The 27,303-nt window shown below is 39.4% G+C and overlaps 1 pseudogene; it reads left to right on the top strand.

The window, feature by feature from the left end:
- The first annotated feature begins 4,183 nt into the window (after positions 1-4,183).
- On the top strand, positions 4,184-9,271 carry LOC100461017 (putative synaptogyrin-2 like protein; annotated as a pseudogene).
- The last annotated feature ends 18,032 nt before the right edge of the window (positions 9,272-27,303 follow it).

Raw genomic sequence — 27,303 nt, 5'->3', positions numbered from 1 at the left:
ACATAAATTATTGGTATTTTTTACAACAAAACTGGAGAGACACCGCTGAGTACATTTAGTACCACTCAGATGCACCTCAGAAATGGGATGAAAGAAATTATTTCCAGAAAAAGGCTCTTCTAGACCCACTCTGAAAGAGTGGATCTTAAAACAACCTCAAAAAGTTCAAGCCAAACTGCCAATAACCTATCTATCAGCAAGAAAATATTCAACATTTTTAAAGGAATACAACATTCAGCCTTAACAATATAAAATTTACCATGTCCAGCATCCAGTCAAAATTACTAGACATACAAGGAAGCCCAAAAATGGGACCTGTGAGAAAAATTATTTACTAAAAATAGACTCGTAAATGGTAGAGATAATATAATTAACAGAGTAGAAGATTAAAATAGCTATTATAAATAGTCAATGTTAAAAAAGGTAACATACAAACATGATTAGGAGACTAATTGATAATACTAAAAAAAAAATGAGGCTGGGCATGGTGGCTCACACTTGTAATCCCAGCCCTTTGGGAGGCTGAGGTGGGTGAATCATCTGAGGTCTGGAGTTCAAGACTAGCCTGACCAACATAGAGAAACCCCATCTCTACTAAAAATACAAAATTAGCTGGGCATGGTGGCTCATCCCTGTAATCTAGTTACTCAGGAGACTGAGGCAGGAGAATCGCTTGAACCCAGGAGGCAGAGGTTGCAGTGAGCTGAGATCATGCCATTACATTCTAGCCAGGGCAACAAAAGTGAAACTCCGTCTCAAAAAATAAATAAATAAATGAAACAACTATAAGTAAAATCAAATAAAAAATCACATTGAAAAATATACTAGATAAAATTAACAGATTATAGACATTGCAGAAGAAAATAAAATCAGTGAACTTGAATGCAAGCAAGTTTTTTGGAGCACAGAGAGTACAGAGAAGAAAAAAGTACCAGGAAAAAAATGCACAGAGCATCAATGAGCCCTGGAAAATATAAAAAAGATGAACATATATATATATATATATATATATATATATATATATATATATATATATATATAATTGGATTCCAAAAAGAAGAGGAATGGAAAAGGAAGAAAAAATATTGAAAGAAACTTTAGTCAAAATATTTCCAAACTATGAAAACTAAAAACTATAATTTTAATAAAATCAATGGATAGCAAACAGAATAAAGAAAACTACCCTGAGGCACACCAGAATCAAATTGCTGAAAACAAATGATAAAGAAAAAAATCCAAAAAGCTGCTTTAGAAAAAAAAAGACTCTGTATGTACCAAGGATCAAAGATAAGAATGACCTCAGATATTTCCTCATATGTTTTGCAAGCCGGGAAACACTGTAGCAACATATTTAAAAGAAAGTAAAACACTGTCAACTGAGATTCTATAACCAGTGAAAATATCTTTCCAAAATGAAAACAAAATAAAGGAAGTTTCAGAAAAACAAAAGCTAAGATAATTCACTGCCATTTGTGAGGCTCTTGCTATATGCAGGAAGTTGTATATTTGAAGGTAAAATGTAACGAGAAAAATATTTTATCTTAAACCCTAAAACAAACCTAAAAACATAAAACAAAATGTTATGTTTAATAATCCAACAGTGGAAATAAAGTGGAATCATAAAAATACTAAACAAAAATGTGCTGCCAAGAGAAGGCTGGAAAAGAGGGAAGAAATAAGGAACATATTCAAAGAGAACACAAATAACAAGATGGTAGATTTTGATGCAATCATATAATCAAATGTAAATGATTTTAAAACTTCAGTTGCAAATCAGAGATTTTAGACCCCATAAAAAATAATATCCAATCACAGATATCTATATAAAAACTACTTTAAGTATAAATATACAAATAAGTTAAAGGCAAAAATTTGGCAAAAGATAAACCATATAAACACTAATGAAAAGAAATTTGGAGAGGCTATATTAATATGAAAGTACATTTCCAACAAACATAATTCTGGGAATAGGAAGGAACATTTTATAATGATAAAGGGATCTAATCAACATAAATACTTAGTAATATTAATGACTATGCACCTACAGTTAGAGCCTTAAACGATGTGAACAAGAAACCGACAGACCTGAAAGAAAAATAAACAAATCCGCAATTCTATTGGATATTTTCATAATTAAGTAATAAAACAAGTAAAATATCAAAAAGGCTATAGGAGAACACTATTAACAACTTGACCTAATTGACATTCATAGACTATTCTACTCAATGACAGGAGAATATGTATTATTTTCAAATCAGATGGAACATTCATCAGGAAATAACATTTCCTGGGCCATGACACAGGCTTAAAATTTTTTTAAAGATTGATATCATACAATGCAGATTCTCTGACTACAAAGCACTAAACTAGAAATCAATGAAAGAGTGATAGCTTTAAAATTATCTGGAAATAAAACAACACCCTTTTACTAACCTATGGTTCAAAGAAGAAATCACAAGGGAAATTAGCAAATATTCTGAACTGAATATTAACAGACACAACATACCAAAATGTATGCAATACAGTTAAAACCCTGTTAAAGGAAAATTTTGGCATGAAATATTGATATTAGAATAGAAAAAAAGGTTAACATCAATTATTTAAGCCTCTACTTAAAGAAACTAGAGAAAGAAGAGCAAATTAAACCTGAAGAAAGAAGGTTAAAAAATAATAAAGGGAAAAAACCAAATGAACTAGAAGACAGAAAAATAATAGAAAAATTGAACTAAAGCAAAAGTTGATTCCTTGAAAATATCAGTGAAATAAGCATCTAGCCAGACTAATCAAAAAGAGAGAAACCACAATTGTTCAATATCGTAGATGAAAAAGGGGACATCACTACAGATGCTAACAACCTTACAATTATATTAAAGGAATATTGTGAATAATTTTATGCCAATAAATTCGATATCTTAGATGAAATGTACAAATCATTTGAAAGACACAACTACTAAAGCTCACTCAAGAAAAAAACGAATAACTTCAGTAGCCCAATATTAATTAAAGATATTAAATTTATAGTTTAAAAACCTTCATACAAAGAAAACTTTAGCCCTAATTGCTTTACTGGTAAATTCTACCTAATATTTTCATTAAAAATTTCACCAACCCTACACTAACTATTCCAAAAAATAGAAGGCACACTTCCCAACTCATTTTATCAGGCTAGCATCACCCTGTTATCAAAACTAGACTGCAATATGACTAGAAAAGAAAACTACAGTCCAATATTCCTCATGATCATTCCCTAACAAAATATTAGCAAACTAAATCAAAAAAAGAAAAAATAATAGTTCATTACCAAATGAGGTTTATTCCAGGAATGCAAGGTTTGTTTGATGTTTGACAATCAACCAGTGTAGTTTACCAGGTTGATAGATTTCAAAACTCATGTGATTACTTTAAGATATACAGAGAAAGTATTTGACAAAACTCAACACCCTTCATGGTAAAAACTGTCAGCTAACTAGGAATAGAAGGGAACTTCCTCAACCTGAAAAAGGACATCTACAAAACACCTATAGCTAATATTACATCTAGTGGCAAAAACTGAAAGCTTTGCACCCAAGACGGGAGAAAGGTAAAGAGGTCTGCTTTTACCATTTTAATTCAATTTGGTATTGGAGGTCTTAATGCCATAAAACACGAAAAAGAAGGAAAAGGCATACAACTTGGAAGGAAAGAATAAAACTGTCATTATTTGCAAATATCATGATGTTCCTAAAGAATCTTAAAAATTAAGAGAATACATTACTTAATATAAAGTATGATTTTGTTATAAATCACAATTTATAATTGTCATATATGAGCAAAACGTCATATATTACATTATAAAATTAATGTTAAATAATTATAAAAATATAAATATAATTAAAATTAATAATAGGAATTTTTTTTAACTTTTATTTTAGGTTCGAGGGTACATGTGCATGTTTGTCAAATAAGTAAACTTGTGCCACAGGGGTTTGTTGTACAGATTATTTCATCATCCAGATACTAAGCCTACATACCTAGCAGTTATTTTTTCTATTCCTCTTCCTCCTCCCACCCTCCACCCTCAAGTACGCCCCAGAGTCTGTTGTTCCTTCTGTTTGTTCATGAGGTCTCGTCATTTAGCTCCCACTTATAAGTGGGAGAACACGCAGTATTTGGATTCTGTTCCTGTCTCAGTTTGCTAACGATAATGGCCTCCAACTCCATCCATGTTCCCACAAAAGATATGATCTTGCTCTTTTATATGGCTGCATGGTATTCCATGATGTGTACGTACCACATTTTCTTTATTCAATCTGTCATTGATGAGCATTTAGGTTGATTTTATGTCTTTGCTATTGTGAACAGGGCTGCAATGAACATTCATGTGCATATGTCTTTACGGTAGAATGATTTATATTCCTCTGGGTATATATCCATTAATGGGATTGTTGGGTTGAATGGTAGTTCTGTTTTTAGTTCTTTGAGAAATAGCCATACTGCTTTCCATAATGGTTGAATTAATTTACTCCTGCCAACGGTGTAAAAGTGTTCCCTTTTCTCCACAGCCTCACCAACATCTATTTTTTTTTAACTTTTTAATAGTAGCATTCTAACTAGTGATAGATGGTATCTCACTGTGGTCTTGATTTGCATTTCTCTAATGATCAGTGATATTGAGCTTTTTTTCATATGCTTGTTGGCTATAGGTATATCTTCTTTAGAAAAATATCTGTTCATGTCCTTTGCCCACTTTTTAATGGGGTTGTTTGGTTTTTTCTTGTAAATTTATTTAAGGTCCTTACAGATGCTGGATATTAGACCTTTGTGAGATGCATAGTTTGCAAATATCTTCTCCCATTCTGTACATTGTCTGTTACTCTATTAAGTTACTTTTGCTGTGCAGAAGCTCTTAAGTTTAACTTAGATCCCATTTGTCAATTTTTGCCTTAGTTGCAACTGCTTTTGGCATTTTCGTCATAAAATCTTTGCCCATTCCTATGTCCAGGATAGTGTTGTCTAGGTTGTCTTCCAGGGTTTTTATTATTTTGGTTTTATATTTAAGTCTTTAATCCACCTTGAGTTGATTTTTGTATATAGTTAAGAAAGGGGTCCAGTTTCAATCTTCTGCATATGGCTAGCTGGTTATCCCAGCACCATTTATTGAATAGGGAGATTTTTTTCCCCATTGCTTGCTTTTATCAGCTTTGTTGAAGATCAGATGGTCATAGGTGTGCAGCATTAGTTCTGGGCTCTCAGTTCCATTGGTCTTTGTGACTGTTTTTGTACCAGTACCATGCCGTTTTGCTTACTGTAGCCCTGTAGTAAGTTTGAAATCAGGTAACATCATGCACCCAACTTTGTTCTTTTTGCTTAGGATTGCCTTGGCTATTCAGGTTTCTTGTTTGGTTCCATATGAATTTTTAAATGTTTTTGTTTTCTAGTTCTGTGAAGAATGTCACTGGTGATTTGATAGGAATAGCACTGAATCTATAAATTGCTTTGGGTAATGTGGCCATTTTAATGATATTGATTGTTCCTATCCTTGAGCATAGGGTGTTTTTCCATTTCTTTGTGATATCCCTGACTTCATTGAGCAGTGCTTTGTAATTCTCATTGTAGAGGTCTTTCACCTTCCTGATTAGCTGTAATCCTAGGTATTTTATTCTTTTTGTGGCAATTGTGAATGGGATTGTGTTCTAGATTTGGCTGTCAGCTTGGCCGTTGTGGATGTATAGAAAGATTATGACTTTTGTACATTGATTTTGTATCCTGAAACTTTGCTGAAGTTGTTTATCAACTGCAGGAGCTTACGGGGTGAGACTATGGGGTTTTCTAGATATAGAATCATGTTGTCCACAAACAGGGATAGTTTAAGAAAAATTTTTTAAATGCACCAAAACTTATGAGTTTCACAAGGTCAATATATGAAAATCAATATTATTTCAATATAAGATCAATGAGCAATTAGAAATTGAAATTTCTAAAAAAATGGCATTAACTATAGCACAAAAACATGAAATACTTAAAGTTAAATGTAATAAAATATGTTAAGACCTGTATACCAAAATTTGATTCTTTGAAAAGATCAATGAAATAAATATCTAGCCAGACTGATCAAAAAGAGAGAAAGCACAATTTTTCAGTATTACAGATGAAAAAGGAGACATCACTACAGATGCTAATTACCTTAAATTATAATAAGGGAATATTATGAATATCTTTATACCAATAAATTTAAAATCACAAAAAATTACAAAGTTAAGAGACCTAAGGAAAAGGGGAGATATACTATGTTCAGGAATCAGAAGACTCAGTATTATTAAGATGCCAATTTTCCCTAAAGTGATCAACAGATTCTCTCCAATCACAATAATAACAGCAGTAGAATTTTTGGTAGGGATATTAAGCTGGATCTAAATCTTATATGGAAACACAAAAAACAGAATAAGCAAAACAATTTTGAAAAAGAACAAAGTTGGGGATATATTACCTGGCTTAAGGCTTACTATAAAGCTTCAGTAACCAAGACAATGTGGTATTGCCATAAGGATAGACATATGTATATGTCTAAATATTTTTTCCTATCTATATCTGTACATCTTCACAGACCAGAATAGAGTTTTCACAGAACAGAATACATACATATCTATCAATCAATGTCTATCTACCTACCTACCTACCTATCTGTCTACCTAGTTATCTATCTATCTAACTATTCACGGAACAGAATAGAAACTCCAGAAATAGACTTATACAATTGATTTTTGGGGGTGGCAAATGTTCTAAGGTAATTCAATGGGAAAAGTAAAGTTTTTCAACAAGTGGTAATAATAATTAGGCCCAAAAAATGAGCTTCAACCCTTATCCTCACACCAGATACCAAAAATAATTCCGTATAGATCATAGACCTAAATGTTAGAACTAAAATTATAAATATAGGCTGAGTTCAGTGGCTCATGCCTGTAATCCCAGCACTATGGGAGGCCAAAGCAGGTGGATCACTTGAGGCCAGGAGTTTGAGACCAGCCTGGCCAACATGGCGAAACCCTGTCTCTACTAAAAACTACAAAAATTAGTTGGGTGTGGTGGTACACACCTGTAATCCCAGCTACTCAGGAGGCTGAGGCATGAGAATCACTCGAACCCAGGAGGCAAAGGTTGCAGTGAGCCAAGATCATGCCACTGCGCTACAGCCTGGGTGACAGCAAGACTCTGTCTCAAAAATAAATAAATAAATAAAATAAAATTGTAAATATTCTTGAATAAACTACAGAGGGAGATTTTGTGATCTGGGGCTAGGCAAAGATTTTTGGTAGGACACAAAAAAGCATAAACTTTATAAGAAAAAATGGATAAGTGGAACTTTTAAATGTTTGCTTCTGAAAAGACTCTGTTAAATACATGGAAAGGCATACAACAAACAGGCATGAAATCTTTACAAAACATATATCTGATGAAGAATCTGTATCCAGAAGTATGCAGGACTCTTATTATTCAATAACAAGAAGAAACTAGTTCAATTTTTTTAATGTACAGAAGATTTGAACATACACATCACAAAGGCTATACAAATAGCAAATGAAAAGACACTCAATTTATTTAGTTATTAGAGAAATACAAACTAAAACCATAATGAAATACCATTACATATTCATTATAATGACTAAATTTTTTTTTTTTTTTTTGAAATGGAGTCTCTCTCTGTCACCCAGGCTGGAGTGCAGTGGCCGATCTCGGCTCACTGCAAGCTCCGCCTCCCAGGTTCAAGCCATTCTCCTGCCTCAGCCTCCTGAGTAGCTGGGACTACAGGCGCCTGCCACCATGCCCGGCTAATTTTTTGTATTTTTAGTAGAGACAGGGTTTCACCTTGTTAGCTAGGTCTCAATCTCCTGACCTCGTGATCTGCCCGCCTCGGCCTCCCAAAGTGCTGAGATTACAGCCCTGAGCCACCGCACCCAGCCTATAATGACTAAAATTTAAAAGGCTGACAATAACAACATAGGCAGGAATATGGTGCAATTGGAGTTCTCAGACATGGCTGGTGGAAATGCAAAGCCACTTCAGAAAACAGATTGGTCATTTCTTATATATTTAAACACATGCTTACTACATCACCCAGCAATTTCACTATTAGGTATTGACCTGACTTAAATGCATACAGGTGTTCATACAAAGAATATAAAGGTTCACAATGGGCTTTATTCATAGTAGCTCCAAACTAGAAGCACCCCAAATGTCCAACAGGCTTAATGAACAAAGAAATCTTGGTTAGCCACAAAATGGAATACTAGTAAACAACAAAAAAAGAATATGATTTATGCACAAACATAAATAAATCTCAAAACCGTTAAGCGCAGTGCAAGAAGCCACACAGGAGACTACATACCATACGATTCTATTTTTATGACATTCCAGAAAAGGCAAAACTGTGGTGACAGAAATCAGATCAGTGGTTGCCAAAGAGTGGAGGTGTGAAAACAGGGTCGAATGTTATGTGACAGAAGGCAATTATAGCGGGTGATGAACATATTCTATACCCTGATTGTGGTGGTGGTTACATGACTACATGCATTTGTCAAAACTCATCAAACTGTACATTTAAAACACATGAATTTGGCGGCAGCGATGGCGACACGGAGAGCGGGGCCTATGGCGCTGCCAAAGGCGGGCGGCTCCTTCCACCTGCGGGCGCTTCCTGACGCAACCGCAGGTGGTGGTGCGCGCTGCGTGCAGGGTCTTCGCCTTGATCGTGTTCTCCTACATCTATGATGAGGGCTACAGCAAGTCTAAGCAGAGGTACTGCGTGTTCAACCACAACGAGGACGCCTGCCGCTACAGCAATGCCATCAGGGTGCTGGCCTTCCAGGCCTCGGTCTTCTTGGTGGTCGACGCGTATTTCCCCCAGATCAGCAATGCCACTGACCGCAAGTACCTGGTCGTGGGTGACATGCTCTTCTCGGCTCTCTGAGCCTTCCTGTGGTTTGTTGGTTTCTGCTTCCTCACTAACCAGTGGGCGGCCACCCAACCGGAGGACGTGCTGGTGGGGGCCAACTCCGCGCAGGCAGCCATCACCTTCAGCTTCTTTTCCATCTTCTCCTGGGGCATGCTGGCCTTCCTGGCCTACCGGCACTACAAGGCTGGCGTGGACTGCATCCAGAACTACGTCGACTCCACCCCGGACACCAACACTGCCTACGCCTCCTACCCAGGTGCATCTGTGGACAACCACCAGCATCTGCCCTTCACCCAGAATGCGGAGACCACTGAGGGCTACCAGCCGCCCCTTGTGTACTGAGTGGCTGAGTGCCGTTCGGGGTGGGAAGGGGGTGCAGAGAGGACCCTCCCCTCTGCCCTGGACTTTCCCACAAGCCTCCTGGAACTGCCAGCCCCCCTCCTTCGCCTGTCACATCCTGTGCGATTGACACATGGCTAAGGAGCCTCCCAGCCTCGGGGGCTGGCAGAGCCACACCCCAAGTGCCTGCACCCAGATGGCTTCAGTCAGCCACTCACTCTTCCAGGGCACTTTTAGGAAAGGGTTTTTAGCTAGTGTTTCTCCTTGCTTTTAATGACCCCGGCCCCTCCTGGAGTGGCTAGAAGCCAGCGGGCACCCATGTGCTACTGACAAGTGCCTCAGCTTCCCCCCAGCCCAGGTCAGGCTGTGGGAGTCGCTGTTATCTGCGTTCTCTGCCAAAGACTCGGGGGAGCCCTCACACCTGCCCTGTGCAGTGGGGCGGGACCAGGCTCCTGCGTCCTCACTCAGGTTTGCTCCCCCTATCCCCACTGCTGTATGATCTGGGGGCCACCACCCTGTGCCAGTGGTCTCTGGGCTGCCTCCCATGGTGTGGGGGTGGGGCCGGTGCCCACAACACTTCCTCCTTGCTCCCACTCCTGGCAGCAGGGAAGGGCTTTGCCTGACAACACCCAGCTTTATGTAAATATTCTGCAGTTGTTACTTAGGAAGCGTGAGGAGGGCAGGGGTGCCCCATGGCTCCCAGACTCTGTCTGTGCCGAATGTATTATAAAGCCTTGGGGGAGATGCCCCGCCCTGGGATGCTGTTTGGAGATGGAATAAATGTTTTCTCATTCAAAAAAACAAAAACAAACAAACAAACAAAAAACAGAACAAAAACATGAATTTTATGTTTTTTTAAATGTTTTTATACCAATAAAGCTGATTAAAATGTCTAAAAATATTCTGTTCATTTCTACCCTTTACTCCCCTCACATTCTGTAGTAGTTATTAGTGCTGTTCATCAAAGATTCCCAGCTCCCACTTTCCAAGCACATAATGGGTTTGCACTTCTTGGTTCTCTTGTGATTGGATGGGGCCATGTAACTAATTATGGCCATTGAGTCGTGAGAGAAGTGATATCACTTCCCTATGGGAAAGCTTACATGACCATGCAACAAGCTCCAGGACCCTCCCTCTCCCTAGGCCAACAACCAGCAATTTTGAGATTATGGCTGCTCTGTCAGCATGAGCTTTGATAGACTCCAAAGTTTCCTTCTGAGCTAAATAGATAACGGAACATGAATAATAAATAAATTCTTGTTGTTTGAAGCCACTGAGATTTTAGGATTGTTTGATGCCACTGTATAATTTTTATTTTCCAGGATGATAAAGAAGATGGTACCTAGAATTGCTGGGGGTGCCATTTAAAGAATTATATACAAGTGTACATATGTAGATAGATACTACATATATACATGCTTAGGAGAGGCAAGGAATTTTTTTTTTTTTTTACCAGAGTCTGGGAGAATGCTTTCCAGATTTATGTGAGGGTGAAATATTTGGTTAACTCTTACCTAAGATAACTTGGAAGGCAGATTTATGTTCTGAATTAGTTCATAGGCCTGGGGAAGAGGTTGAAAAACAGAAGGCATTTGTTAATTATTATTGTTATTATTATTATTTTTTTGAAATGGAGTTTCACTCTTGTCACCCAGGCTACAGTGTAATGGTGCAATCTCGACTCACTGCAACCTCCGCCTCCCGGGTTCAAGCAATTCTCCTGCCTCAGCCTCCCCAGTAGCTGGGATTACAGGTGCCTGCCATATTAATTATTATTAAATGCATTTAAGAAACCACTAAAATAAAGGCAAGAGTTCAGTTTATGAGAAGAATAAAAGAGAATAGAGAGAGCTCAGAAATTCAGGGACTTGAAGATTTTGAAAAAGTAACTTTTTCATCCGCAATTGGCAAAAGAAGAAATCGGGAAGACGTTTGGGTGAAAGTCGAAACAAAAATTTGACACCCCAGTTTCTTTTAACCGAACAACATGGCTCAGGAAAAAGATAACGAAAGCATGACTTTCCCACCAGAGCCTGACAGACTCATGTACCCACAAGCAAACTGAGAGAGACATGAGAATGAGAAAGCCTGGGAATAGTGCAAATGTAACATGCATGTCTAGAAAATAACTCGAGTGAGGCTACTGGCACATTGGTGTTGATAGGAGTCAAACAGATAAAAAGCTTGCTACACTTTTGGAAGCATCATGAAGCAACAATCTGGGGAGGGACTTGTTCTTCACGTAGAGGGCACATGGAACAGTGATGTAGTAGACACTTTGGAGTGTGCCTGTTGTGACAGTTCTAGAATATGGCCACACATTCTTTGACCCTCTTTTTATCTGTGCTTGTTACTGCTTCAACCAATAGAGCACAGTAGAAGTGACACTATGTTCCTTGTTCACTGGAACACTCATTTTTAGAGCCCCGAGCTGCCGTGTAAGAGGCCCATCTTACCTGAAGAAACCCAAGTCACAGGGGAAGCTACTCATCTAGCTCTTAGGTCAACAGTGCCATCTAAGCACATCCTGCAGCCATTTCAGCCCAAGCATAGAATATATGAGTGAAGAAGCCATCTCTGAAGTGAATCCTCCAACCCAGCTCTTTATCAGCACCCCACCATTCAATCCATCCCAGCTGAGACCCAGATATCATGGAGCAGAGAAAAGAATGGCACACAGTGCTCTTTCCAAACTTCTGACCTACAGAAACCATGAGCAGAGTAAAATTTTGTATTTTACACCATTTGTTGAGGTGATTTTTTAGGTAACAATAGATGTTATGGGCTGAAAAGTGTGTCCCCTAAATTTATATGTTGAAGCTCTAACCCCTAGTACCTCTGACTGTAACTCTATTTGGAGATAGGGCCTCTAAAGAGGTAATTAAGTTAAAATGAGGCCATTTGGGTGGGCCCTAATCCAATTTGACTGGTGTCCTTATAAGAAGAAAAGATTAGGGTGCACAGAGAGGCACCAGAGATGAGTGAATACAGAAGAAAGAGCATGTGAGGACGCATTGAGAAGGCACCCATCTGCACACCAAGGAAAGAGGCCTCAGATGAAACCAAACCTGTCAACGCTTTGATCTTGGACTTTGATATAGTTTGGATATTTATCACCTCCCAATTGCCTTTTGAAGTTTGATGCCCAGCCAGCCAGCATGGTGACTCATACTTGTAATTCCAGCACTTTGGGAAGCCAAGGCAGGAGGATTGCTTGAGGCCAGGAGTTCGAGACCAGAGTGAGCAACATGGCAAAATCTCATCTTTACAGAAAAATTGAAAAATTAGCTGGTCATGGTGCCATGCACTTGTAGTCTTAGCTACTTGGGAGGCTAAGGTGGGAGGATGCTTGAGCCCAGGAGTTCAAGGCTTCCGTGAGCTATGATTGCACCACCACACTCTGGCCTGTGTGACAGAGCAACACCCTGTCTCAAAAAAGAAAGAAATTCAGCCAGGTGCAGTGGCTCACGCCTGTAATCCTAACACTTTGGGAGGCTGAGGTGGGTGGATCACTTGAGGTCCGGAGGAGTTCAAGTCTAGCCTGACCAATATGGCAAAACCCCATCTCTTCTAAAAATACAAAAATTAGCCAGTCATGGTAGCATGCACCTGTAATCCCAGCTACCCAGGAGGCTGAGGCACGAGAATCACTTGAACCCAGGAGGCAGAGGTTGCAGTGAACCGAGATCGAGCACCACTGCACTTCAGCCTGGGCAACAGAATGAGACTCTGTCTCAAAAGAAAAAAATTTTATTCCCAATGTTGGAGGTCATCATAAATGGCTTGGTGCCATTCTTGTGGGATTGAGTCCTTATTCTTAGTTCCTGCAAGATATGGCTATTAGAAGGAGCCTGGTATCTCCTTCTCTCATTCTCTCCCTTGCTTCTTTCCTCTCACCATGTGATGTTGGCTCCCCTTCACCTTCTGCCACGAGTGGAAACTCCCTGAGGCCCTCATCAGAAGCAGATGCTGACAATGTGTTTCCCGTACAGCCTGCAGAATCATAAGCCAAATAAATTCGTTTTCTTTATAAATCATCCAGCCACAGGTATTCCTTTATAGCAACACGAACAGACTAAGACAGACTTCTAGCCTCCAAACTGTGAGAAATAAATTTCTGATGTTTAAGTCACTCAGTCTGTGATACTTTGTTATGGCAGCTCTAGCAAACTAACATATACAGATAACTGGAACCACTGCCAAGCTCAAGAAAAATCTTTTCTCCTCCATTTCCAGCCAACTCTGCCAAATACACTGAGTGAGACTCCGGTATCCTTTTTTTTTTTTTTTAAACTATGTGACCTTCATCCTTAACATTTACTTAAAATCTAGGCTTGGGCTCATTACTAAAGCCTAAAGAATGGGATCCTCTCAGATGGAAATTTGTTTTAGGATTCAGAGAGAACTAGGGAATTCCCTCAATGTGGGCCCAGGAGTAGAAAAATCAGAGGTGATCTCATGGAGCAGACACTCAGGAATACGCAGGTAAAATCGACTGGGCAAGTTGTCTAAGATTTTTCCTTTTTCTAATCTAGTAGAACTTTTTTGAGGGGCAGTTATATTCAGTCTATTCAGAGAGATAGACAAGCGTCCTTATTGTAAACTCTCAATCTTGGTTAAGTTAGCTCAAGTTGGTTTCTATGACTTGCAATCAGGAAATCCTAAATAATCCAAGTGCCAGTTTGGGCCTAATAACTGCAGACATCCATGGGATGGGGGCCTAGACAGAAACATGTGAGGGGATCCCTATTCCCAGCTCTCAACTCACCCCCAACATGCCCAGAAATGACTGGAGAGACCTTTGGGGAGGTCAAGAGGTCTTACAGGAGCACGTGGGCAAGATGGGTCAGAGAAATTTGAGTTATTACAGTAAATGTGACCTTATTGATCCTCACAGCCTTCAGAGGCCTGAGGAAATTTGAGTTACAGAGAGATAGATGAAAAAAAAAATTGCAGGAATCTGTGACAACAGTGCCAGGCAGACTAAAACCCAGAATGAACTGGGGTTTCCAAAAAGTGCTAAAGAAAAAAAGTCACTTCAGGAAGAAACACAAGACAAATTAAATCCTCTGGCAGTGTACTATGAAATGCCTGGCCACAATGAAAAATCAATAAATCAATCAAAAAGTTTTTCAGGAAGAAGCTTCATGAGCCAAAAAGGAAGGCCTTTGATCCAGCTGCTAATAGGAGAGGAAAAGGAAGCAGACCACAATTATTCTTTGTCAAGACTGACCTAAGCCTGGTCAGGCTATAGCAGGCCCAGACTCCACAATGGATTGGTTCTGTGATGGGATGAGGAGAAGGAGAAATGCTGGAAAGCCTGGCTTGGAGAGAACCCAGGAGGTCAATACATTAGCCAGCAACTCTGTCCTAGCCAATGACTCAGAAGCTTCTTGTCCCTATGCAGTGACACATATATCCTGATAGAGAAGCAGACATGTCCTGATAGGCACACATACCCTGATAAAGAGCTACATATTTCCTGATAGCAACAACACATATGGCGAACTTAATGATCATCCCTGAATACTCACATCCTAGAGAGGACAATATTTTTCTGCACCATTGATTCGAGGCCAATCCATGAGATTTGCTCTGGCCAGTGAAGTGTAAGCAGAAGTGGCATGTGTCATTTCCAGACAGTCACTTATAGTGTGGTTTGCTATTTCTCCCTTTTCTCAACCACAAGACTGGTAATGTTCTAGATAGAGGCCTATCCATCACCCTGTGTCCCAGGGTGAAAGGAATATAAGCAGAGCTGCAACAATTTGTAATAATCATGAAATGTAGTGAGAAATAAATCTTTGTTACAAGGCATTGCAATTTGGGGGATTATTTGTTACTGAAGCATAACCTAGTATATTAGTCCATTTTCACACTGCTATAAAGATACCACCTGAGACTGGGTAATGTACAAGTAAAGACATTTAATTGACTCACAGTTCCTCATGGCTGGGGAGGCCTCAGAAAACTTAAAGTCATGGCAGAAGGCAAAGGAGAAGCAAGTACCTTCTTCACAAGGCGGCAGGAGGAGAGAGAGTGCAGGGGAAATGCCAGACACTTATCAAACAACCAGATCTCGTGAGAACTTGCTCACTACCATGAGAACAGCATGGAGGAAACCGTCCCTATGATCCAATCACCTCCCACCAGGGCCCTCCCTAGAGTTGTGGGGATTACAATTCAAGATGAAATTTGGGTGGGGACATAGCCAAACCATATCACCTAGCCTCTCCTGGCTCTTACAACCTGCAAAATCAATAGCACGGTGATGAGAATAGAGCATTTCTCATTATCAAGAGGAATCTACAGGCTTCAGGGGATGGCAGTGAAAGTGTATTACAGGAAGTACTGGGGCAGCCCATCAGAATTTCAGGAGTAAGATACATGTGAGAACTTGTTTGTAAAAGCACAGCCTCAGAAATCCTCTGAATAGCAAATATATTATTTATTTTTACCCCAACTGGAAAAATAAAGGGCTGATGAAGTCAAATAAAACAGAGGTTATATTATATTACTGAAAAGGATTTGGGGAGATTTGAGTTTTTTTGTTTTGCTTTGTTTTTTAGCTAGGTTTTGGGCCAAAAGGAGATAAAGTAAAGATTAACCTACTTAATTGAGGAAGAAGATAAATGGTGACAGATTGTGAGAAACAAACTCACCCGTTTAAAACCAAAGAATGAACTCAGAGACCCAGAGAACAGTGAAAGTGAGACTTTTAATTTCAGTGTTGCAAGACTGGGTGTTTGATGGGCAGGCATACCCAGCACAGTTTTAAAAAGCAATTTATCCCCTAGTGTGCAAGTCCCTCCCCCTGTTCCTTATAGGCTGAATACTATGGGGTCACAGTCTTCCAGACGTTGCTTATTGATTGTTGGGTAGGGGCTTTAGATGTTTTCTTTAGGGTTGTCTTGCTGCATTTTGTTGCAGCCCACAATGCATTGCAATCCTACTTAGCTCAGGGGCTCTTTAAGTATTTGACTTATGACCTAAGTAGCTAGGCAGGCTGATAAGAACAGAAAAAGTGAGTTGTTTTGCAGGCTAGTAAACTTTTATCTTAGACTAAATTTTTTTGGTTTGGGTGACAGCAACTAACGTGGGGGCTGGGGGCTGACAAACAGGCATCGGCTATCCAAGCAGGGGCCTAGTATATCCTGTTTCTTCTTTAGTTTGCTGACTTAAACTGATTTAAGGCATTTGTCTTGGAAATGGACTACTATATGCATTATCTCCTTCACAGATGCACACACAATCCCTAAAACTACTGTTGGTTTTGGGTATAATGTTTTGGATGTAGGACTCAGGGTATGGTACTCTGCTGATGGCCCGGGCCATAGTCCATTAGGTGTGATTCCTTTTCACATACTGTTTCTGTCTCCATTATCAAAAAGCCAGTTCTGGCTCCCTATTTATTTTTCTATTCTTCACAGCAGCCTTATCTTGCTTTAAGCAGCTCCCTTTCTTGGGACAGGAAATGTGTCCCTGAACCTTTGCTTGGGGGCAAGATCCCAGTTTCCATGGGTCCCAATGTCCCTTTGCTGTCTACCTGCCTCCCGGATTCTGATGTCCCACATCCAGCTTACCGCCCACTTGTGAAGACACCAGTACCATCTTGGAATCTTCTGTCTCCCATCTCCTTGCTGGCCCTTTGCCTGGAATAAAACAGAAGTGGTTGGAACCCTAGATCATCATTCTTTCCTTGCTAACCTGAGACTCTGTATTTGTCTCTATTGGGGGAACCCACCCCCAATATTTCAACATAGGTTCTTTAAATTTTCCATAAGTGTCAGCTGGCTGAGAAATAAAGAGAGACAGTACAAAGAGAGGAATTTTACAGCTGGGCCACGAGGAGTGACATCACATATTGGTAGGACCATGATGCCTGCCTGAGTCTCAGAACAGCAAGTTTTTATTAAGGGTTTCAAAAGGCGAGAGGGTGTAAGAACAGGGAGTAGGTACAAAGATCACATGCTTCACAGAGCAAACAGCAGAACCACTAATAAGCGTCTAACAAAGATCACATGCTTCTGAGGGAACAGGACAAAGGGCAAAAGCAGAACCACTGATAAGGGTCCAACAAAGATCACAGGGCAAAGGGCAAAAGCAGAACCACTGAAAAGGGTCTGTGTTCAGCGGTGCACATATTGTCTTGATAAACATCTTAAACAACAGAAAACAGGGTTCGAGAGCAGAGAACCAGTCTGACCACAAATTTACCAGGGTGGAGTTTTCCCAACCCTAGTAAGCCTGAGGGTTCTGCAGGAGACCAGGGCTTATCTCAGTCCTTGTCTCAACTGCACAAGACAGACATTCCCAGGGCGGCCGTTTATAGACCTCCCTCCAGGAACACATTCCTTTCCGAGGGTATTAATATTAATATTCCTTGCTAGGAAAAGAATTTAGCAATATCTTTCCTACTTGCACGTCTGCTTGTAGGCCCTCTGCAAGAAGAAAAATATGGCTCTTTTTGCCTGACCCCGCAGGCAGTCAGACCTTATGGTTGTCTTCCCTTGTTCCATAAAAATTGCTGTTATTCTGTTCTTTTTCAAGGTGCACTGATTTCATATTGTTCAAATACACGTTTTACAATCAATTTGTACTGTTAACGCAATTATCACAGTGGTCCTGAGACGACGTACATCCTCAGCTTATGAAGATAACAGGATTAAGAGATTAAAGTAAAGACAGGCATAAGAAATTATAAAAGTATTATTTGGGAACTGATAAATGTCCATATTAAGATGAACTCTTCACAATTTATGTTCCTCTGCCACAGCTCCAGCAGGTCCCTCCGTTCGGGGTCCCTGACTTCCCGTAACATGTCTCAACATTCAATCACCTCTGTGTTGGTCCTACCCAGTAGTAACTCTTGTGTCCAGCTCTTCTCTACCATTATGAAGCTGTGCTTATCACAAATCAGAATGACAGCTGATATAAATTAATGGGAGACTCAATCTTTAAAATGACTTCAACTAGTCTTCATGAGTTATCTGTGAACACTAGCCTGCAAAATAGCTCACTTTTTCTGTTCTTATCAGCCTGCCCAGCTACTTAGGTCATAAGTCAACAGAAAAGACTCCACCTGGAAAGTTTACTCTTTTTTTTTTTTTTTTTAAAGAGATGAGGTCTCACTATGTTGCCCAAGCTGGGCTCTAACTCCTGGGTAGAAGTGGTCCTTCCACTTCAGCCTCTCCAGTAGCTGAAACTACAAGCTTGAGCCACCACATCCAGCAATGAGGAAGGTTTTGTAGGCACACTCAAAAGTGGAATGACATGACTGCATGATGGGGAAGATCCAGCTGTCTGTTGTTCATGAGAAATGGGCCTGAGGTATAATCAGATTGACCACAGGAACAAGTTGTGTAGCTGCCAAAAAGCTTTCCAAAGAAAACAGGAATTCATCTCTCTTTAAAATATTTTTTCCTATGTCTGGAGGAGGCTGCAGGCTCTTACTCATGAGGCTGAGTTTGGGCAGAATAGCTGGATTAAAACACTAACTTGAGGCCAGGCATGGTGGCTCATGCCTGTAATCCTAGCACCTTGGGAGGCTGAGGCACTGGATTGCCTGAGCCCAGGAGTTTGAGATCAGCCTGGGCAACATGGTGAAGCCCAGTCTCTACTAAAAATACAAAAAATTAGCCAGGCATGGTGGTGCACGCCTGTACTCCTAGCTACTCAGGAGGCATGACAATTGCTTGAATCCAGGAGGCAGAAGTTGCAGTAAGCCAAGATTGCACCACCAAACTCTAGCCAGAGTGACAGAGTGAGACTCTGTCTCCAAAAAACAAAAATAAAAAATAAACATTAACTTGAGCAATGCCATAAAATTCATACAAAGTTGGAGGAACTATTCTAAATTAAAGAGTCATGAAAAACAAATGCAAATGTGAGATCCTTTATTTGATTCTAGATTTAAAAAATAGCAGAAAGCATTATTTGCATAATAGGAAAATTGTATATGGTCTGTACCTTAGGTATTACTAAGCATATTAAATTACTGTTAATCTTCTTAAGTGAGATAATGACATTGTTGTTTTGAAGACAGTGTCCTTGTCCTTAGAAGACACACATTGATGTGATTTAGCATGAAATGGCATGATGTTAGCAATTTACTTTCAAATGATTCAGCAAATATTTTATGTATGTATCTTATATATGTATAAAATCTAGGTGAAGGGCATATAGGTGCTCATTGTGCTAGTCTTCACATTTTTGGTAGGTTTGCAAATTTTAAAGGGAAAATTTTATCTTGAAAAACCATGAAAAGCAGAGATAATTTTTGCTTAAAGAAATGAAGAATTAAAGAAGTTAAGATTGCTCTGTTTAATTATGTGAGGAACTGCATCAGAAAAAAAGGGATGGAACTTCAGAATGTCTCCAGAGAGCAGAGGTAGCATCTAGGCCTGGGAGAAACCAGAAAGTAGATTTTGGCTTAAAAGAAAGAAAACTGCTTAATAAGACTCTTGCTCCTTGGCTACAGCCAGGCACTCTAGTAGCAGAAGAGAAGACATAATTTTAAGGTGAGAATGTGTTTGTCACTAAATACGATCTTTGCATTTTTATTACCCAGGAATGACCAGAAAAATCATGGGAGCTGCCTGAGAATTAAGGGAATAATTTCCCCACTGAATAAAAGTTAAAGAAGCAGTGAATATTTGATATGGTTTGGTTGTGTCCCCACTCAAATCTCATCTTGGATTGTAATCCCCATAATCCCCATGTGTCGAGGGAGGGACCTGGAGGGAAGTGATTGGATCATGGGGGCTGCTTCCTCCCTGCTGTTCTCATGATACTGAGTGAGTCCTCACAAGATCTGACGGTTTTATAAGGGGCTCTTCCTCCTTTGCTTTCTCTTCTCTCTCCTGCTGCCATGTAAGACATACCTTGCTTCCCCTTCATCAACCACCATGATTGTAAGTTTCCTGAGGCTTCCCCAGCCATGCAAAACTGTGAGTCAATTAAACCTCTTTGGTTTATAAATTACCCAGTCTCAGGTGAAAGTGTGAAAATGGACTAATACAATATTTTAAAAAATATTCTTGAGTAGAGCTTGTTCAAAATACTGAAAGCTTTTGTTCATAATTTAGTTATTATATACTACATTAACTGATTTTCAAATGTTAAGACAACATTGCATTTATGGGATAAATGCACTTAATCGTGATGTATAATCACTTTTATAGTTGCTGAGACTCATTTTCTTTTTTTTTTATTATACTTTAAGTTTTAGGGTACATGTGCACAGCGTGCAGGTTAGTTACATATGTATATATGTGCCATGTTGGTGTGCTGCACCCATTAACTCGTCATTTAACTTTAGGTATATCTCCTACTGCTATCCCTCCCCCATCCTCCCACCCCACAACAGGCCCCAGTGTGTGATGTTCCCCTTCCTGTGTCCATGTGTTCTCGTTGTTCAATTCCCATCTATGAGTGAGAACATGCGGCGTTTGGTTTTTTGTCCTTGCGATAGTTTGCTGAGAATGATGGTTTCCAGCTTCATCCATGTCCATACAAAGGACATGAACTCATCATTTTTTATGGCTGCATAGTATTCCATGGTGTATATGTGCCACATTTTCGTAATCCAGTCTATCATTGTTGGACATTTGGGTTGGTTCCAAGTCTTTGCTATTTTGAATAGTGCTGCAATAAACATACGTGTGCATGTGTCTTTTTAGCAGCATGATTTATAATCATCTGGGTATATGCCCAGTAATGGGATGGCTGGGTCAAATGGTATTTCTAGTTCAAGATCCCTGAGGAATCGCCACACTGACTTCCACAATGGGTGAACTAGTTTACAGTCCCACCAACAGTGTAAAAGTGTTCCTATTTCTCCACATCCTCTCCAGCACCTGTTGTTTCCTGATTTTTTAATGATCACCATTCTAACTGGTGTGAGATGGTATCTCAATGTGGTTTTGATTTGCATTTCTCTGATGGCCAGTGATGATGAGCATTTTTCCATATGTCTTTTGGCTGCATAAATGTCTTCTTTTGAGAAGTGTCTGTTCATATCCTTTGCCCACTTTTTGATGGGGTTGTTTGTTTTTTTCTTGTAAATTTGTTTGAGTTCATTGTAGATTCTAGATATTAGCCCTTTGTCAGATGAGTAGGTTGCAAAAATTTTCTCCCATTCTGTAGGTTGCCTGTTCACTCTGATGGTAGTTTCTTTTCCTGTGCAGAAGCTCTTTAGTTTAATTAGATCCCATTTGTCTATTTTGGCTTTTGTTTCCATCACTTTTGGTGTTTTAGACATGAAGTCCTTGCCCATGCCTATGTCCTGAATGGTATTGCCTAGGTTTTCTTCTAGGGTTTTTATGGTTTTAGGTCTAACATTTAAGTCTTTAATCCATCTTGAATTAATTTTTGTATAAGGTGTAAGGAAGGGATCCACTTTCAGCTTTCTACATATGGCTAGCCAGTTTTCCCAGGACCATTTATTAAATAGGGAATCCTTCCTCCATTTCTTGTTTTTGTCAGGTTTGTCAAAGATCAGATAGTTGTAGATAAGCAGCATTATTTCTGAGGGCTCTGTTCTGTTCCATTGATCTATATCTCTGTTTTGGTACCAGTACCATGCTGTTTTGGTTACTGTAGACTTGTAGTATAGTTTGAAGTCAGGTAGCGTGATGCCTCCAGCTTTGTTCCTTTGGCTTAGGATTGACTTGGCGATGCGGGCTCTTTTCTGGTTCCATATGAACTTTAAAGTAGTTTTTTCCAATTCTGTGAAGAAAGTCATTGGTAGCTTGATGGGAATGGCATTGAATCTATAAATTACCTTGGGCAGTATGGCCATTTTGACGATATTGATTCTTCCTACCCATGAGCATGGAATGTTCTTCCATTTGTTTGTATCCTCTTTTATTTCATTGAGCAGTGGTTTGTAGGTCTCCTTGAAGAGGCCCTTCACATCCCTTGTAAGTTGGATTCCTAGGTATTTCATTCTCTTTGAAGCAATTGTGAATGGGAGTTCACTCATGATTTGGCTCTCTGTTTGTCTGTTATTGGTGGATAAGAATGCTTGTGATTTTTGCTCATTGATTTTGTATCCTGAGACTTTGCTGAAGTTGCCTATCAGCTTAAGGAGATTTTGGGCTGAGACGATGGGGTTTTCTAGATATACAATCATGTCATCTGCAAACAGGGACAATTTGACTTCCTCTTTTCCTAATTGAATACCCTTTATTTCCTTCTCCTGCCTGATTGCCCTGGCCAGAACTTCCAACACTATATGGAATAGGAGTGGTGAGAGAGGGCATCCCTGTCTTGTGCCAATTTTCAAAGGGAGTGCTTCCAGTTTTTGCCCATTCAGTATGATATTGGCTGTGGGTTTGTCATAGACAGCTCTTATTATTTTGAGATACATCCCATCAATACCTAATTTATTGAGAGTTTTTAGCATGAAGCATTGTTGAATTTTGTCAAAGGCCTTTTCTGCATCTATTGAGGTAATCATATGTTTTTTGTCGTTGGTTCTGTTTATATGCTGGATTACGTTTATTGATTTGCGTATGTTGAACCAGCCTTGCATCTCAGGGATGAAGCCCACTTGATCATGATGGATAAGCTTCTTGATGTGCTGCTGGATTTGGTTTGCCAGTATTTTATTGAGGATTTTTGCATCAATGTTCATCAGGGATATTGGTCTAAAATTCTGTTTTTTTGCCGTGTCTCTGCCAGCCTTTGGTAGCAGGATGATGCTGGCCTCATAAAATGAGTTAGGGAGGATTCCCTCTTTTTCTATTGATTGGAATAGTTTCAGAGGAATGGTACCAGCTCCTCCTTGTACCTCTGGTAGAATTCGGCTGTGAATCCATCTGGTCCTGGACTTTTTTTGGTTGGTAAGCTATTAATTATTGCCTCAATTTCAGAGCCTGTTATTGGCCTATTGAGAGAGTCAACTTATTCCTGGTTTAGTCTTGGGAGGGTGTATGTGTCGAGGAATTTATCCATTTCTTCTAGATTTTCTAGTTTATTTGCGTAGAGGTGTTTGTAGTATTCTCTGATGGTAGTTTGTATTTCTGTGGGATCAGTGGTGATATCCTCTTTATCATTTTTTATTGTGTCTATTTGATTCTTCTCTCTTTTCTTCTTTATTAGTCTTGCTAGCAGTCTATCAATTTTGTTGATGTTTTCAAAAAACCAGCTCCTGGATTCATTGATTTTTTTTAAGGGTTTTTTGTGGCTCTATTTCCCTCAGTTCTGCTCTGATCTTATTATTTCTTGCCTTCTGCTAGCTTTTGAATGTGTTTGCTCTTGCTTCTCTAGTTCTTTTAATTATGATGTTAGGGTGTCGACTTTAGATCTTTCCTGCTTTCTCTTGTGGGCATTGAGTGCTATAAATTTCCCTCTACACACTGCTTTGAATGTGTCCCAGAGATTCTGGTATGTTGTGTCTTTGTTCTCATTGGTTTCAAAGAACATGTTTATATCTGCCTTCATTTCGTTATGTACCCAGTAGTCATTCAGGAGCAGGTTGTTCAGTTTCCATGTAGCTGAGTGGTTTTGAGTGAATTTCTGAATCCTGAGTTCTAGTTTGATTGCACTGTCGTCTGAGAGACAGTTTGTTATAATTTCTGTTGTTTTATATTTGCTTAGGAGTGCTTTACTTTTAATTATGTGGTCAGTTTTGGAATAGGTGCGGTGTGGTGCTGAAAAGAATGTATATTCTGTTGATTTGGGGTGGAGCGTTCTGTAGATGTCTATTAGGTCTGCTTGGTGCAGAGCTGAGTTCAATTCCTGGATATCCTTGTTAACTTTCTGTCGCTGAGACTCATATTCTAATATTTCGCTAAGAATTTTTCCACCTCCATACATGAGAGATATTGATATATTGCTTTGTTTTCTTGTCTTTATATACATATCACTGTTTGAATTGGAAACAACATTATATATGTGCACCTTGAGATCAGGAATACAACAGTGAATAACACAGACCTGGTTCCTACCCTCAAGAAGTTTACAGTCTGTTGGGGAATGTCAGAGATAACAAAAGAAAATAAGTGTGTGTATTTGTACATTTACAATTACAGTTGTGATAACTCTATAAAACAAATAAATGATGTTATTTGATTTTTAAAGTAATGGAATCAAGTAGGGAGGGGTAGGGGGACTTTCTTAAGGGGATGATAAGGAAGATCTCTCCAAAGAAAACTAAAGAATGAGTCAGCTCGGGCCTGGCGCAGAGGCTCACACCTATAATCCCAGCACTTTGGGAGGCTGAGACGGTAGATCACTTGAGGTCAGGAGTTCAAGAGCAGCCTGGCCAACATGGTGAAACCCTGTTGTTTAGTAGAAATCTCTACTAAACATACAAAAAATTAGCCAGACGAGGCAGTGGGCGCCTGTAATCTCAGCTACTTGGAAGGCTGAGGCAGGAGAATTGCTTGAACCCAGAGGCAAAGGTTGCAGTGAGCTAAGATTGCACTACTGCCCTCCAGCCTGAGTGACAGAGTGAGATGCTGTCAAAAAAAAAAAAAAAAAAGGGTCAGCTGGAAAAGGAAGTAGGAGTATGAAATGTTTCAAAGAGAGGTAACAAAAGGTACAAAGGCCCCAGGCAGGAAAACCCTTGCAAATTAGAGAAACTGAAAAAGATGTTCTTAAGGCGTGATAAGTGACCTTAAGACAGATAGAGAAGGAAAGACATCCAGCTCAGGAAGGCCATTCTAGTCCACAAAGGATTTTGTATTTTATTCTAAGTGTTATGGGAATCCATCAGTGAGTTCAGTACAGAAACGTGGTTGGCAGAGTAGGTTTAATTATTTTCATCTTACAGATTATGTTACTGAGTCTCAGAGAGGTTGATTTATTCAGGATCACACAGTAAGTGGCTGAAAACAAAAATAATTCAACTCCTAAGGTAATACTCCTTGGACGATTATATTTTGATTATTGGTCTTAATGATGACCTCCACTTGATGCTGGGGACTTAAACTCGAATTTGTCATATCTTCCACTTGTGAGTTATTTGCTTAAAAGGCCCACATAGAGGGGAGCCTGAAAGCTGGTTACAGTGAGGCTTGGCCTCGTCTGTAGATTTCTCTTACCCATTCTGCCCCAATAATAGAGAACTAAGCACTTTTCAGGGAAAGATGTAGATGGATGAAGGAGGTAATCTTTATAAAAATTAATACTAAACTACAATTTTTCCTTTAATGGTGAAATCGACTTAAGATTTATTTTCCAAAATAGTAATCCAGCACCAACATGGGAAGATAGAATTTTGAGCATTGCAGGCATAAGTGTATTAAGGGCTGTGTGAGTTTATGGGGACTGGCAGGGGCAAGACTTGGGAAGATGAGCTATTTTTCAGACCTAAACATTAAAAAGCTCTTTATTGAGGGCACAAGAAGAGAAAACTAGATTTTACATCTAGGAAATTTAGACTTTGTCAAATACCACAAGAATGCTATGAGGGACCTGGAAAGAAGGCACCATGGTGGCTTTATAAGAAAAGTGGTGACTTGCTTCTTGGGAGGTCACAGCCTTCTCAGGAGACTGCAGGTGAAAAGCTTCTGGAACAAAGGTCAGAAAACCAGGGGGTCTGAGTCATCCTTCCACAAACCAAATGTGTCACCTTGGGCGAGTTTTCTGGTCTTGGCTTTCTCATTTGTAAAGCCAGAGTTTCAAAATAGTAGGTCTTTAAAGACTCTTTCAGGTCTAAGATACTACAGTTTAGAAGTTAGAGTTCAGTTTTCTAGCCTGTATATTCAAACTATATTGTCAAGTCTAATTTTTTTTTTTTTTTTTGAGACAGAGTCTCGCTCTTTCACCCAGGCTGGAGTGCAGTGGCACGATCTCGGCTCACTGCAAGCTCTGCCTCCCGGGTTCACGCCATTCTCCTGCCTCAGCCTCCCAAGTAGCTGGGACTACAGGCTCCTGTCACCACACCTGGCTAATTTTTTGTATTTTTAGTAGAGACGGGGTTTCACCGTGTTAGCCAAGATGGTCTTGATCACCTGACCTCGTGATCTGCCCACCTTGGCCTCCCAAAGTGCTGGGATTACAGGCGTGAGCCACCGCGCCCGGCCTGTCAAGTCTAATTTTTCAAACAATAGAAGAATTTAACAATTATCTAGTGATTTTGAGTGTAACTAACCCAAATAAATGATGGCAAAATAATTGACTGAGTATTTCAGACTGCCACTAATGCTTGCACAGGTCCAGGTATTACTTTGGCTAAATAGTAAGTTTCAATTCAATTCAACCTCAAATTTTCAATGTTATCCTTCTTTTTTTTTTCTACTTCTTGCAAGGTCATCCCAAACTCTATAACTATTTCATTTGTAGAGAATATAAATGGAATTGTAAATATCTGTGGGAATTTAAAAATAGAAGTGGCACTTTGGTTTCCTTTATTTTCACATTATTTAAGACACAAATATTTATTGCAACCCCTTCCAAAACACACAAAACATACATCTATATACACACACATTGACCAACACCTAGATCTCTTCACATTTAGTAAAGCTTAACCTATTCAGTGGTCATTAAAGATTTCAGAGCCAAAGATATGAATGATTAATGACTGGCCAAGAGGAGATATTTGACTGAAACGTTAAAAGGCCCTACTTTATATTCTAAAAGATATTGAATTTTGCCCTGAGAAAAATGAAAGTGAAAGTGCTAACTGAAGAAGTCAAATGGTTTCCTGGATGGAAAGATAACTTCCTATCCTGTCTCCTATATCACTGTGTAGGTTCTTAGAGGCCAAATGGGATGGTACATTGACAAACGTTGAGACTGACCTGGTCAAAAGTGACTTAACAGATTTTTCAAACATCATACATACCTAAGCCCGAATAAGGGAAGCCTGCCCACTTCTATTTGCTGGAAATTCTTGTATAAATAGTTCAGTGTGGCTTTTATTCTTTGATGCTTCTAAGGGTTTTTCTGGCACTTGAGGAGTTACATACCCATTCATCTGTCAAAATTGAAAGAGGAATGTTATTCAAGAGAGTGTTCCCATATCTGAATAAATGCAGCAAAATAAGACAAGTGAAAAATGGCTCAGTCCTAAATGTCCT

The sequence above is a fragment of the Pongo abelii genome, chromosome 13, assembly GCF_028885655.2.
Source record: "Pongo abelii isolate AG06213 chromosome 13, NHGRI_mPonAbe1-v2.0_pri, whole genome shotgun sequence".
NCBI lineage: Eukaryota > Metazoa > Chordata > Mammalia > Primates > Hominidae > Pongo > Pongo abelii.
Note: the sequence above shows the minus strand (reverse complement) of the source record. Positions and strands in the feature narration are given on the sequence as shown.